The sequence below is a fragment of the Macaca nemestrina genome, chromosome 5 (assembly GCF_043159975.1).
Source record: "Macaca nemestrina isolate mMacNem1 chromosome 5, mMacNem.hap1, whole genome shotgun sequence".
Lineage (NCBI taxonomy): Eukaryota > Metazoa > Chordata > Mammalia > Primates > Cercopithecidae > Macaca > Macaca nemestrina.
In genome coordinates, this window is record NC_092129.1 from 38943484 (window position 1) to 38959263 (window position 15780).

General features: G+C 40.5%; 1 protein-coding gene and 1 long non-coding RNA gene across 5 annotated transcripts in view; one reads left to right on the top strand and one right to left on the bottom strand.

Annotated features, from left to right (window-relative positions):
• Positions 1-15780, bottom strand: part of LOC105465645 (serum/glucocorticoid regulated kinase 1) — a 151521-nt gene that overhangs the window by 60059 nt on the left and 75682 nt on the right. The window lies entirely within an intron of this gene.
• LOC139363306 (uncharacterized) overlaps positions 12220-15780 on the top strand; it is a 65069-nt gene continuing 61508 nt past the window's right edge. For both annotated transcript variants that reach the window (XR_011623372.1, XR_011623373.1), the window contains exon 1: positions 12220-12398. This is a non-coding gene — a long non-coding RNA (uncharacterized lncRNA). The remainder of the gene's footprint in view (positions 12399-15780) is intronic.

Sequence of the window (15780 nt, forward strand, 5' to 3'; positions counted from 1 at the left end):
GGTCTCCAACTCCTGGGCTCAAGTGATCCTCCCACTTCAGCCTTCTGAGTAGTTGGGACTGCAGGCTCATGCCACCATGCCTGGCTAATTTGTTTTTTTTATTTTTATTAGAGATGGGGTCTTGCTATGTTGCCCAGACTGGCCTTGAACTCCTGGCCTCAACCCATCCTCACACTTTGGCATCCCAGAAGGCTGGTATTACAGGTGGGAGCCACCTCACTCAGCCCCCAAAAAGACATTTTAAAACAACTAGGAACGCTTTGTGGTGTTTTCACTTGCTCTTTCCGCACCTCCTGCCCAGCTCAGTGGTAGTCTTAGGAGTTAGCCTCCATGGCTAGTCCCTGGTCCCTGGCTCCAGCATGTATGTCTTTTTTTTTTTTTTTTTTTTTTTTTTTTTAATTTTTTTTTTTGAGACGGAGTCTCACTCACTCGCTGGAATGCAGTGGCACTATCTCAACTCACTGCAACCTCCGCCTCCCGTGTTCAAGTGATTCTCCTGCCTCAGCCTCCTGAGTAGTTGGGATTACAGGCATCCACTACCATGTCCAGCTTATTTTTGTATTTTTAGTAGAGATGGGTTTTCACTATGTTGGCCAGGCTAGTCTTGAACTCCTGACTTCAGGTGATCTGCCCGCCTTGGCCTCCCAAAGTGTTGGGATTACGAAATATAATTGTGAGCCGATGCAGTGGCTCGGCCTAGATCTAGAATATCAAGCATTTCAATTCACACTAAAGCTCAGAATAATACTTACTACTAATATTTTTAATGGAGTATTTAAGGTGTGGGCCACCATGCCTGGCTGTGGCATGTATGTCTTTTCTAAACTATCTGGAGCTATCTGAAGGACTAATGCAAGGTGCCTGTCACTCACTCAGGACAGAAAAGTGAAGGGCATTACTGGAAAAGCTTTTAAGGCAGATATACAAGCTGAAGCTGACTGGGACAAAAGATTACACCTAAAGCCAAGAAAGAAAAGCATGTTGTCCTAAAGTGCCTTATGTTTACTTATGCAATTTATGCTCACAACATCCCTATGAGGAAGGTATAATTGTCATCATCCTCATTTTACAATTGAGGAAACTGAAATAACTTGGGAAAAGTAAATGCAGTTTACAAACTCAGGTTTTTAATCACTTCATCACATTGACTCCAAATATGCACATACTAAAAGCAAAATGAACCAGATAACAACTAATACACATATAGTAAATGGGTAATAAATGTTATTTGAAAATTATATTTTACATTTATTTATTTTAACTCTAGGATTTATTACTGGCTTAATAACCTGTTTGAAATAGAAGACTAAACAGAATTCATTCCTTTTTTTTTTTTTTTTTTTTGAGATGGAGTCTTGTTCTGTCACCCAGGCTGGAGTGCAGTGGCACAAACTCAGCTCACTGCAACCTACACCTCCCAGGCTCAAGCAATTCTCCCTGCCTCAGCCTCCCGAGTAGCTGGGATTACAGGTGTCCACCGCCATGCCCAGCTAATTTTTGTATTTTTGTAGAGATGGGGTTTTGCCATGTTGGCCAGGCTGGTCTCAAACTCCTGACCTCAGGTCATCCACCTGTCTCAGTCTCCCAAAATGCTGGGATTACTGGCAGAAGCCACTGCACCTGGCCAGAATTCATTCTTGATAGCATCAGTATTTGCTTTCTTCTCAGATAGTACATAGTACTGTTTTAATTATTAATTTTTTTGTGGGAAAATAAAGATGATAAAACAGGAAATACCACAAAGCTATGGTTAATATTAGTTACAAGTAAATCTTCATTTCTGGAACATAACATTAAAAAAAGGTAAGGGGGCATAGAGAAGGCAAAAGAATATACTTCTTGGATAAACAAGCATTTCTATTGCTTATTATTTATAACTTAGATATCCCCAGACTGTAAACTCTGTAGAAGAAGGGACTGTGTCCTGAATTATTCAGAAGCCAATTGTTTGTGCCTTAGCATAATAGCATAGGAACATTGGCCATAGTAGTCGATCAGTGGAGACTTGTTAAGTGAGTAAATGATAAACATGTGTTTTACTTGTATATCAAGTTATTACTGGGCTGTGCACAAAGGCAGAAGTGGATCCTATGTAAACAGATATAGGTGTTTGCTTATGATACCTTATTTTTAATGTACCCCAAGATCCCCCATGGAGAATTTCAAATGCTGTTTATAAAAGGAAAGACAATTCAGATATTGTAGTTGTTCTTGCTACAAATTACTGGGCCTGCAGAAGAGAGATGCTAGGAAGGAAATTTACAGCAAGGCTTTGTCGCACATATATTGTTCTTGTTAGTCATCTTGACTTGGTCTGCAAATGTCCCTTTTCCCTTCCCGCTAAACTTAACAAGAAGCAGCCTGTATCCTGGATTAAGTGGCAAAGGTATTTGAAATAAAAATAAAAAATTTTAAGAAATTAAAAAAGAATAAGCCTGTGGCACCCAAGTGCATAAAGGAAAATGGATCTTAACAGTTTATTACTTAAACAGCTGCTAAAGTCATCTCATTCTTGTTGCATTTACTCTATAATCACACAAACGTGCCAATTCCATTTAGATTGGTCACATGTGCTTAGTGTCTTAAAGGAAATGAATGAATATATTTCTGAACACTCATAGAAGTGATCCATTTTTATACAAAATCAATTTTTGAGGGGAAAGGTAATAATTCCTGATTATCAAAGAAGTGGCCAAGGAAGAAAAGATCTGCCCCCATGCTTCATTAACCACCACCGACAGTTTCGGGTGAGTTCTTTCAGAAAATGCACATGCATATACATGAATATATCTGCAATGAGTTCCTCTTTGTTTGCGTGTGTGCCCAGGTGCTCACATGTACATCTCTGGACTTTATTTTCTGTAGAGAACAGCCAGAATGAGGCCTCAGGGTCAGGAATGGAAAGATCAGGTAAAAAGAAAAGAGAACATCTTTTTTATTCTTAAAAAGAAAACATCTTGTTTAGAATTTTTGGAATTTCTTTCTAAGTGTAATCTTTCTTTTATTAACACTTTGTTCTCAACTTAAAGCCATAAAAAGCCTATATGCAGAAAATAAAAGAAAATAAATCAGCTCAAGGCATAAGAATTTTATATACAGCTGGGTGATAATTAACAGGACTTGACCTTACAACAGTTAGATGCTGAGAAAGACTGGAGGACAGCAGCTCAGAACACAACAGTTTATGTAACTCTCCTGGAGAAGAGTTAGGCTTTACCCCTTGATGCTATGAAAAATCGGCCTCAAAGATTATTGAGGCAGATCAAAATTTAGAGCCTCACATGGCACCTCACACCTGTAATTCCAGCATTTTGGGAGGCTGAGGCAGTAGGATTACGTGAGCCCAAGAGTTTGAGATCAGTCTGGGCAACACAGTCAGACCCCATTGTGTTAGTCAACTTTCACACTCTGTAAAGAACTGCCTGAGACTGGGTAATTTATAAAGGAAAGAGTTTTAATTGACTCACAGTTCATCATGGCTGGGGAGGCCTCAGGAAATTCACAATCATGTCAGGAGGCGAAGGGGAAGCAAGGTGCCTTCCTCACAAGACAGCCGGAAGAAGTGCAGAGAGAAGGGGGAACAGCCTCTTATAAAACCATCAGATCTGGTGAGAATGCACTCACTATCATGAAAAGAGCAGAGGGAAAACCACCCCCAAGATTCAGCTACCTCCACCTGGTCTCTCCTTGCCATGTGGGGATTATGGGGATTATGGGGATTACAATTCAGGATGAGATTAGGCTTTCTGTTCAGGTGGGAACAAAAAGTCTAATCATATCACCCCTCTCTACAAATAAAATAAATTAGGCTGGGCGCCGTGGCTCATGCCTGTAATCCTAGCACTTTGGGAGGCCAAGGCGGGCGAATCGCTTGAAGTCAAGAGTTCCAGACCAGCCTGGCCAACAGGGTAAACCCCGTCTCTACTAAAAATACAAAAATTAGCTGGGCTTGGTGGCATGTGCCTGTAATCCCAGCTACTCAGGAGGCTAAGGCAGGAGAATCGCTTGAACCTGGGAGTCAGAGGCTATAGTGAGCCAAGATCATACCACTGCACTCCAGCCTGGAGAACAGAGAAAGACTGACTCAAAAAAATGAAATGAAATGAAATGAAATAAATTAGCCAAGAGTGGTGGTACACACCTGTGGTCCCAGCTACTCAAGAGGTTAAGGTAGAAGGATTGCTTGAACTGGGGAGGTTGAGTTGCAGTAAACTGTGTTTGCATTACTGCATGCCAGTCTCTGTGACAAAGCAAAAATCTGTATTAAAAAAAAAAAAAAATCTCCAAAACCCCAAAAGATAACTTGGGACTGTGTAGTGGCTTACTACTACATTCCTCAATGATCCAAGCTACTCATTGAAAACCTGAATTGGAAAATGCTTTGTCCACATATATTAAATAGCACATATATTTCTTTCTCCTCCCTGTAAAAAGAGAGGTAGCAATAGTGCTATTTGGTTAGAATATGCATGTGTGAAAGTAAAATGATATTCATAATAATTACACAGAACTAATTTTTTAAATGGCAATATTCAGTGCTGGCAAGGGTTCAGTAAAGCTGGTATTCTCATAGGTTGCTCATTGTATTTTAATTTTTAAAACATTGTCTGAAAGCTATCACAAAATATTTTAAGAGCTTTAAATGCTCAATATTTTTATCCCACTTTAGGTAATTTATCTCAAATAAATAATTCATAAACCTATATGCACAAAGCCATCTTGACCTTATTTATAATTGTAACACACTGGTACTTAATGCAGAAATGGTTGAATAAAGTATGGCATATCCACTATTTACATGGTATCTATAAAATGTTTTTAATAGGGTGGAGGGCCAGGTGTGGTGGCTCACACCTGTAATCCCAGCACTTTGGGAGGCCAAGGCAGGTGGACCACCTGAGGTCAGGAGTTGAAGACCAGCCTGGCCAACATGATGAAACCCTGTCTGTACTAAAAATACAAAAATTCGCCAGGCGTGGTGGTGGGAGCCTGTAATCCTAGCTACCCGGGAGTCTGAGGCAGGAGAATTGCTTGAACCCGGGAGGTGGAGGTTGCAGTGAGCCAAGATTTTGCCACTGCACTCCAGCCTGAGTGACAGAGCGAGACTTTGTCTCAAAAAAAAAAAAAAAAAAAAAGGAGAAACATTACCTATATTAAATTAAATAAAAGAAATCACAAGAGAGCCGGGCACGGTGGCTTACGCCTGTAATCCCAGCACTTTGGGAGGCTGAGGCAGGCGGATCATGAAGTAGACATTTTGGACCAGCCTGGCCAAGATGGTGAAACCCCATCTCTAGTAAATTACAAAAATTAGCCAGGCATGGTGGCAAGCGCCTATAATCCCAGCTATTTGGGAGGCTGAGGCAGGAGAATCGCTTGAACCTGGGAGGCAGAGGTTGCAGTGAGCCAAGATCTCACCACTGTACTCTACCCTGGGTGATAGAGCAAGACTCTGTCTCGAAAGGAAGGAAGGAAAAGAAAGAAAGAAAGGAAAGAAGGAAGGAAAGGAATGAAAGGAAGGAAAGGAAGGAAAGGAAGAAAGAGAGAAATCACAATAAAAAATGTATTTCAGGCTGGGTGCGGTGGCTCACACCTGTAATCCCAGCACTTTGGGAGGCCGAGGTGGGCAGATAACTTGAGTCCAGGAGTTTGAGATCAGCCTGGCCAACATGGTGAAAACCCATCTCTGCTAAAAATACAAAAATTAGCTGTGTGTGGTTGCGGGGGCTGCTAATCCCAGCTACTTGGGAGAATGAGGCAGGGAAAATTACTTGAACCCAGGAGGCGGAGGTTGCAGTAAGCCGAGATTGTGCCACTGCACTCTCGCCTGGGCAATAGAGTGAGATTCCACCTCAAAAAACAAACAAACAAACAAACAAACAAACAAAAAAAAGTATTTCAGCTGCATGTAGAACAGATAAGTCAATGTAGGAAACAATGTTTATTGTGTTTACGTAGTGGGAGTATGGATGCTCTTGTTTTCTATTTCTTCAATTTTTAATACTATTTTAATATTATATTCATAATTTAAAATTTAGCATCTATAGCTCAAGTTTACATACTTCATGTTTTCATTTGTTAACCCCCTATCTCTATACTTTAGTAGTATAAAAAGAATAGCTTTGTGAGTGTTTAGGAAATGGAGTAGAGAGATGAGTTGCATGATTAGAAAAGGTCCTATTACTATTTAAAAAGAAAGATATGCATTTGAGGCCACAATCTCGTACTTCTTTCAGTGTAAAACTATTGATGAACTTCAATTCATTTGTATCCCACTTATAGTCTTCAATTCTAATGTGGTGTTCTGGTAGAGTTTCTCTGGACTTTTGCAAAAATAAGGTTCTCTCATACTAGTTCAAAAGATGGTTCATGTTGTGTCATTGGGTAAAGAGGAACAGGTAGTGTCAAAGTTCCCTTCTGAGGATTCTCCTTTAGGTCCCATGAGCGTCAATCATTATTTCTATTGACTAGTTTCCCCACTGACTTTCTCCCAAAGTAAATAAAAATCCGCATGCCAGGGCAGCACTACGTTGAACTTCTCAAAGACCAATACTGAATATGCCAGACACGGTTATCTTCAGCTACCATTTTGAAGACCTGAACCCTCATAGAGGTATTAATGAACTCGAAATTGCATACTTGCATATGTTGTAATCATTTTCACCCTGCTTTCCAAAAAGAAAAAGAAGAAAAAAGCAATAAATATGGGATTTAAATATAATTCATGCAGAAATAGGCCAAAGCATTCCTAAAGACTCTAAATTTGTTCCTAATCACACTGATGCCAAACTAAATTGGCATGGTTATTCTACTAGATTCTGATTTTTTTTTTTTTTTTGGCCAGAAATTTGCTGGAAAAACACAGAACTGGAAAATCCATCCAATATTAAACAGAGGAAAAATATTAGAAAAATTATTAAATAGAGAAACAAAAACCTATTTTAGTTATAGTTATAAATTTCTATAAATTCATCTTTGAATTTAGAGAAATATATCAGTGTCATAGTAAAATAACCTTTATTCTTTATAGACACCCTTTTCTGAAACCAAGCAGTTGCAGTTGCACTAAAAACAAGTCCAAATTTAAGCAAAAAAAATATATATATATATTGTTTTAATAATAGAACATTTTTAAAAAACAATGTATTTCTGGCCAAGAGTGGTGGCTCACGCCTGTGATCCCATCACTCTGGGAGGCCAAGGCAGGCAGATCACCTGAGGTTCAAGATTAGCCTGCCCAACATGATGAAACCCCATCTCTACTAAAAACACAAAAAAATGAGCCAGGTGTGGTGGTGTGTGCCTGTAATCCCAACTACTCAGGAGGCTGAGGCAGGAGAATCGTTTGAACCCGGGAGACAGAGGCTGCAGTGAGCCGAGATCGTGCCACTGCACTCCAGCCTGGGCAACAGAGCAATTCTTTATCTCAAAAAAGGTAAAATAAAATAAAATACAAATAAAAAACCAATACATTCTAGCTTGTAACTAGAAGAGACAAAAGACCAACTTAAAAATAATAAGTGTAATGACAGTATGATGTGAAGGAGCTGTTAGGTGATCTCAAATTAATGGTACTCAGAAATGTGAACTTCTGGAATTCACGTTTAAAGACTAATTGGAGGGCCGGGTGTGGTGGCTCATGCCTGTAATCCCAGTATTTGGGAGGCCAGGGCGGGTGGATCACCTGAGGTCAAGAGTTTGAGACTAGTCTGACCAACATGGTGAAACCCCATCTACACTAAAAATACAAAATTAGCCTGGCGTGGTGATGCATGCCTGTAATCTCAGCTACTCAGGAGACTGAGGCAGAAGAATCGCTTGAACTCGGGAGGTGGAGGTTGCAGTCAGTCCAGATCATGCCATTGCACTCCATTCTGGGCAACAAGAGTGAAACTCCATCTAATAAATAAATAATAAAGACTAATTGGAAAACTTGGAAATTATTTAGAAGACAACTCCAAGGATGGTAAAATGAGTCAAGTACTGGAAAAAAAGACCAATGAGGAGAGGTAAAAAAGACATAATTAATTTTCTTAAAGAGAAGGCCAAATGACAATTGAATACATTCTATGAATTAATAGAGAGCTTTATATACAGAGAGGGTTGGTGATCATTGCTGAGTGTAAAACAAGGGAAACAGGTTTGGTATGTAGCATAAAGGCTTTGCTTGACACACTAAAGCTAACTAAATGTCAAAATAACATGCAGGTGGAGGTTTGGGCAGTCTTTTCTAAAGCCACGGATAATAAGATAGCAGCTTCTTTGTATGGCTCTGACTGAAGGTGAGAGATGTGCTATGTAAACTTTGACGTCGCTTCCAGGGCTGAGATTCAGGTCCTTGGGGAATATCTTCCTGAACTCAGGGAGTTAATGCCAACTCTGAAATCAAATTATTGGAACATAGTAAAGAAAGTGGGGGGAGGAAGCAACTAGAATCAAGATGAAAATGTAACTTCAAACCCTGTTTAGAAAAAAAAATGAGATTACTTTAAAATAATAAAATTTATTATTAAAAATTTAGAGAAGTTTTGACAAGTAGGGAGTGGAAAAATAGATATCTTATATTATTTATTTACTTATTTTTGAGACAGAATTTCCCTCTTGTTGCCCAGGCTGCAGTGCAATGGCAGGATCTCGGCTCACTGCAACCTCCGCCTCCTGGGTTCAAGTGATTCTCCTGCCTCAACCTCCCGAGTAGCTGGGACTACAGGCGTGCACCACTACACCTGGCTAATTTTTTTTTTTTGTATTTTTAGTAGAGAAGGAGTTTCACCATTTTGGCCAGGCTGGTCTCAAACTCCTGACCTCAGGTGATCTGCCCTCCTCAGTCTCCCAAAGTGCTGGGATTATAGGTGTGAGCCACCGCACTGGGCCATAGATATTTTAGATAAAGAACAAGATCAAGCATTAAACTGTGAACAAGGTGTTTCTAATTAACTAATTTTATTTTTCAAACACAGCCTTACAAAACATGACTCCAATACACGGAGAGTTTAAGTCAGCCCTGATTTTGAGGCCACATGCTCCACTGTTAGCACATGCGGGTGAGGTCCCTTGGTTGGTAGTGTTTGATGATTCTATTAGTTCTTGACTTTTCTGTATACATTTTAATGTACAGTAAAGGGATTGTAGTATTGGCAGGTTTGTCCCAAAATAGACTGTGAGTCAGTTATGAAGGAGGGGGATTCCAGGAACTAGAATTTAAGAGTGAAGAAGTTGAACGCAAATTTACATATGACTCAGTACTAACACATTTTACATAATATTGGGTACTTTCTCTTCCTGTAATTGCTTCTATGCTTCATTTGTTGTTTTCATCAATAGTCCTAAATAAGTGGTTTTAAAAAAACATTAAGGGAGACTGGTAGATCATGCCTGTAATTCTAGCACTTTTGGGAAGCTGAGGTGGGCAAATTGCTTGAGCCCAGGAGTTCAAGACCAGCCTGGGCAAGATGGCGAAACAATGTCTCTATAAAATATACGAAAATTAGCTGGGCGTGGTGACACGTGCCTGTAGCCCCAGCTACTCAGGAGGCTGAGATGGGAGGATCACCTGAGTCTGTGAGGTTGAGGCTGCCAAAGAACCACAATCGCTCCACTGAACTCCAGTCTGGATGACAGACCAAGACCCTGTCTCAAAAATAAATAAATAAATAACGAATTTTAAACACACACACACACCCATTAAGGGATGACTACTTTGGGGTGTCTTGCCAGCAATTCAAATATCTAAAATAGCCTTATTCTAAGTGTTGAATGTTAAGTCTTCTTTAGACAGACTAATTGCAGAATGAAATGGTTTGCTACCTGTTGAGCTCCAATTCTCCCCTTCTCAAAAAATCAGGAGGCTATGAACTCGCAAGTGCTAATAGGATTCAGGTAGAAGCCATTACTGCTATTTTAAATTTTCCTACAGCTCCCACCAACATTACATCCAAACATTGAAACATCCACAACAATCATCCCCAAGGCTACTGCTGTGTGATTCATAAATGAACATTGTTGGGTGAATACATTTCACTTTTGAAATTAAATTTATTTTATTTTATTTTTTTGGTGGGGGGATGGGGGTCTCACTCTATCAACCAGTTTGTAATGCAGGGGCACAATCTCAGCTCACTGCAACCTCCGCCTCTGGGGTTCAAGAGATCCTCCTACCTCAGCCTCCCTAACAGCTAGGACTACTGGCGCAGGCCACCATGCCTGGCTAATGTTTTTGTATTTTTGGTAGAGACAGGATTTCATCATGTTGCCCAGGCTGGTCTCAAACTCCTGAGCCCAGGTGATCTACCCACTCTGGCCTCCCAAAGTGCTAAGATTACAGTCATGAGCCACTGTGCCTGGCCTGAAATTAATTTTCACTGGTTTATTTTCATAAAATAAGGCTGCGTGCAGTGCCTCATGCCTGTAATCCCAGGACTTTGGGAGGCCAAGGCAGGCAGATCACTTGAGGTCAGGAGTTCGAGACCAGCCTGGCCAACATGGTGAAACCCCATCTCTATGAAAAATACAAAAAATTAGCCAGGCGTGGTGACAGGCGCCTGTGATCCCAGCTACTCAGGAGGCTGAGGCAGGAGAATCACTTGAACCCGGGAAGGCAGAGGTTGCAGTGAGCTGAGATCATGCCACTGCACTCCAGGCTGAGTGACAGTGAGATTCCATCTCAAAAATAAATAAACAAATAAATAATATTTTCATAAAATAAACTCAATTTCAGTTACATACAGTTTTTTAGGAAAGTGTTTTTCTTTTGTAGCTATGGTTTTTTCCGTCCTATTGCATAGTCTGACTTCACCGAAATAGCTTTCCACCAAAATACTCTCTTCTCTCAAGCAATAGTATACTGAAGAGAACGAGTAAGTTATTTATTTGCAAGTCCATAGGATTTAAATTAAAATAAACCTGTCCTTGAGAATAATATACTTTAAATAATTCATATGAGTCACAAAATTTTGTACCAGAAAAAGTGTGTAAAAAAATCTTATTCCCCAATATTATGATTCCCTCAGTTTGTATGACTTAATAATTCTTTTTTTAGAGTATAATTGTTCCAGAGTTCAGAAATTTTTAAAAGAGATTATCTGTATCTCTGGAAAAGGATTGACTTCCAGCTGCAACTTCCAGCTGGAAAGATAATCTTTTCTTCGATTTTCCCACCTTTTGCATCAGAAAAGTAAACAATCGATTTCCTGCCTAAATACACCTGGATTGTTTCTCAAGAGAGCAAGAAATGGGTTGAATTATGCGTTAGAAAAGTGACCACAAGGTCATGGAGAATCATTGACTTTAGATGTAGGAAGGATCTTGGAAATCTAGTTTAACTCCCTCATAAACGACAAGGATTAGATATAAAAACTGCGTTTGAGAGGCCTATTAGTATCAGGAATGAGGTAAGCCCCTTTTCAGCATTAATTACAGTAACTGCTGTGTAAAGAAAGGGGATTCTGGCAACTGCTCTCCACATGGCAGAAATCCAGGACAGACCTGAAATCAAAGAAGCAGAGGCTAAAGTCTAATGAACTGACATCAAACTCTTTTTTTAATTGGAACTAAAGAATATTAATTCTCTCACATGATTCCCAAAGTCAGTCTGGTTTTTTTTTTTTTTTTTTTTTAATTCTCTCAAAACTTTCATGCATCAAAAGATGGTCCTGACATACAAGCATGGAAATAATTAGAGCTTTTAATTAGTACAACTGGGAAATAAGGCATACCAGCTTTAATAAGGGTCTCCAATGTGGAACACATTAAAGTAGAAACATTTTTTTTCCTAATATCAAAGTTCATTCTACTAACAGAAAATGAGTTACTCTGCAAAATGGAGAGCATAATCGGATTCAGAACAAGTTCAATGTGTTAAGAAAGGAGACGGAGACGCCATGAACTGTGGAACCTGGGAATTAGATCGTTTCAGACGTCCACCAATCTATTTCTTAGAACACACTATCCGTATGGTAGGGTTTAACTATTAAACTGTAAATATTCTAAAATACTTCATAATGCCTATTTTGTGGATCAGAATTGAAGATGAAAATGGTCAAATATATTAGAAGCATGCTAAACAGCATTTCAGGACAGTCTAACAGCTGAACGCATACTTGGCAAGAAGAGAGCTGCTGTCACGTTACCTCAGACCAACAGTAGCAAGCACATCTGGAATCTTAATGATCCCAGGAGCTTTTGGGCATTTGAAGGACAGCCATCTGGTGCAAAGGAAGTCTGGACAAAGTGTCCCACCCAACAGAAAGCACCTCATTGTGCTGCTATGAAAAGCAGCTGGCCCCACTTCCCTCTGATAATACACCAGCTTCTCAACCGGCGAGTGATCAAGAGAAATCCACTATGTGCACAAAACGCTCATTAGCTGACCTGGATCTAAAACCATGACAGCCTGGCAGGTAAGACGCAGTCAGAGATATATTTGTGAAATAAATCCCTTTTTGAAAGGGTGTCAGCAAATTCTGCTACCTCTGTCTAACCTTTCAGCAATTGATGTTGATAATATCAGCCTATGGGCTCTTCCAGGCTGCAATTCTTTATCTGTAAAATTAAGAGATGGGGCTACACACATTTTATGGCCCTTTTTAGTTCCAACATCCCATCAGCTTGTGATTTTACAGAAAATACTGTAGTACCGAACAAATGGACTACCAAAGGACAAGGGATGACAGCAGACATTTGAAGGTGGCCCCTGCGTGTTGCTTGATGGCATTAGATCATTGAGGGGAGAAGGCTGCACTCAAAGATGACCTTTCAAATGATTGTAAATGTGTTTTATCATCTTGTGAGCAAATTAAGCCAGTGTCATCTTTGCTCTAAGCTATCTGCAAATTATGCACAGCTTGTTGGGATGCCCCACATTAAACACACTGCAGGGATCTCAAGTAGATGAAGGGTAGACATGCAGCTTCAGCAGACCATGATGGTGAGGCAGTGGATAAGAGAAATAATTGAAGGTCATGAGAGGGAGGAGAGCATGATCGGGATGGGAAGCGAGGACATCAGGGGACAGAAAGCCCTAGTTAAGAGGGAACTGCAGGTTGGGCGCGGTGGCTCACGCCTGTAATCCCAGCACGTTGGGAGGCCATGGTGTGCGGATCACTTGAAGCCAGGAGTTCAAGACCAGCCTGGCCAACATGGTGAAACCCTGTCTTTACTAAAAATACAAAAATTAGACAGGCATGGTGGCCAGCGCCTGTAGTCCCAGCTACTGGGGAGACTGGGGCAGGAGAACCTCCCAGCTTGAACCTGGGAGGCAGAGATTGCAGTGAGCTGAGATCGCACCACTGCACTCCAGCCTGGGTGACAGAGTGAGACTCCGTCTCAAAAAAAAAAAAAAAAAAAAAAAAGAAAGAAAAAGAGGGAACTGGAGAGTTTAAACACCTACAGGAGGAGGAATTTAGGATAATCATAAGCTCCAATATATAACCATGTCAGTAGATTTATGGAAGAATGAAGCTAGAGATGTATAGTGAAAGAGTCTAATAACTATAATATAGGGAAAGGCATTTTGGCCAGTTAAATACGGTTTGAATCCTCGCTCTGCCTCTGAATATCCTGTATATTCCTGGACTTGGTAAGTAATGTATTTTCCTCATCAGCAAATTGAAAGTAATGCTATCTCTTACATATCGTAGTTGTGGAAATTACATGAGATAATGCATGTCAAGTGCTGAAGATACTTATTGGTGCACAGTAGACATTCAAAAATGATGTATTAGTTGCCATTATTCCTAGTACTGTTATTCTTGTTAGCTGAATCATGAGAATGAATACTGAAATTCCCCAGAATGGTTGTTTGTGAACAAGTAGAGAGAAAAACAATTACATCAGGAGATTAAAGGAAGATTAGAGAGGTTAGTAGATGATGACAATGAGGGCAGAGGAAGGGTGGGTGTGGTTGAACAAAGTTGGCGAAGTTCTTGAAAGTCAAGTTAGTGCCCGCTGAACTCTCGACTCTGAGCCAGACAAGACTGGAGAAGAAGCCATTTCTGCTTGAGGGCATCAGAAAAAATGTTTCATCTTTAGTAGAAAATCAAATCTCAATTAAGGTGGCACTTTCCTGAAGATGTTTCTTTTCTTTTCTTTTTTTGAGACAGGGTCCAGTTCTGTCAGCCAGGGTGGAGTGCAGTGGCATGATCTTGGCTCACTGCAGTCTCAGCCTCCCTGGTTCAAGCGATTCGACCACCTAAGCCTCCTGAGTAGCTGGGACTACAGGCATCCACTACCGCATCCGGCTATTTTTTATATTTTCTGTAGAGATAGGGTTTCACCATGTTGCCCAGGCTTCTCTTGAACTCCTGGGCTCAAGTAATCTGCTGCCCTGGACTCCCAAAGTGCTGGGATTGCAGGTGTGAGTCAGTGGACCCAGCCTCTGAAGACAGTTTTTTTCTTTTTAGAGATGGAGTCTTGCTTTGTTTTCCAGGCTGGTCTCAAACTCTTGGCTTCAGGCGATCCTCCCACCTCGGCCTCCCAAAGTGCTGGGATTACAGGCATGAACCACCCTATCCCAGCCCAAAGATGCTTTTGGTCTGATCTATCTGGGGAATGCTGAGCCTCTCCCTCCTGGGGAATTTGTAGAGTGCACACCCAAATGCAGCTCTATGAAGTCTATCTTCCTAGATTGAAAGCACATGTAGCCAACAAAGTCGTTTTATTATGTGAAGTCACAATCCTGTGTCACAAGATGGGAGGGCAGAAGGAGGATTTTGAGGAAAGCTTAATGACTGAATGGTGTTTACTGTTAACAGTCCCAGAAGAAAGGGAGAGAAGGGGATTGATGGTGTGGCTAAGTGAGAAACAGGATAGGCCAGAGACAAGTGGATTAAAACTCATGAAGGGATTGAGCAAGTGGAAGCAATGGCCAGTGTGCTGGTGCTCATGAACCGCAGATGGAAGAAAGGGAGCAAGTAGGAATTTTGAAATTAGGAATAAGGGTGGGCGCAGTGGTGCACACCTGTAATCCTAGAACTGTGGGAGGCCATGGCATGTGGATCATTTGAGGTCAGGGGTTCGAGACTAGCCTGGCCAACATGGTGAAAACCTGTCTCTACTAAAAACACAAAAATTAGCCAGGTGTGGTGGCAGGCCCCTATAGTCCCAGCTACTCGGGGGACTGAGGCAGGAAAATAGCTTGAACCTGGGAGGCGGAGGTTGCAGTGAGCTGAGATTGCGCCATTGCACTCCAGCTTGGGCAACTTTTGAGACGGAGCGAGACTCTGTCTCAAAAAAAAAAAAAAAAAAATGGAATAAGAATGAGGGAAATGGGCAACTTGGGCCAGTAGCAGAGCTGTTTTGAACATGTGAAATTTACCCACTGTTGCTTTATAGTCCTTCAGACATTTAGAATTTTAAATTTTTAAAATTAAAATTAAAATTTTTTTTAGAGATGGGGTCTTGCTATGTTGCCCACGCTAGTCTGGCCTTAACTCTTGGCCTCAAACAATCCTGCCTCCTTGGTTTCCCTAAGTGTTGGGATTACAGGCATGAGCCACTGTGCCCATCCTAGAAGTTTTAAAATTTTCAAAACAGTAACCTGTCCTTGAGTGTGAACTAGATTGTACTGACAATCTGAATAGATATTTTAACTAATGGTTAACAAACAAAACACCCAAAACACATCTTAGAATGATTCTCATTATCTTCCAAATAAAAATACTTTAAACTGTTGTCAATACTTTTACCTATTTAGCATATGCCTTTGGTTATAGAAAATATAGAATCAATGATAATGAATTAATTAGAAAATAAAAACTATATTCCATCTTTAATATACTAATG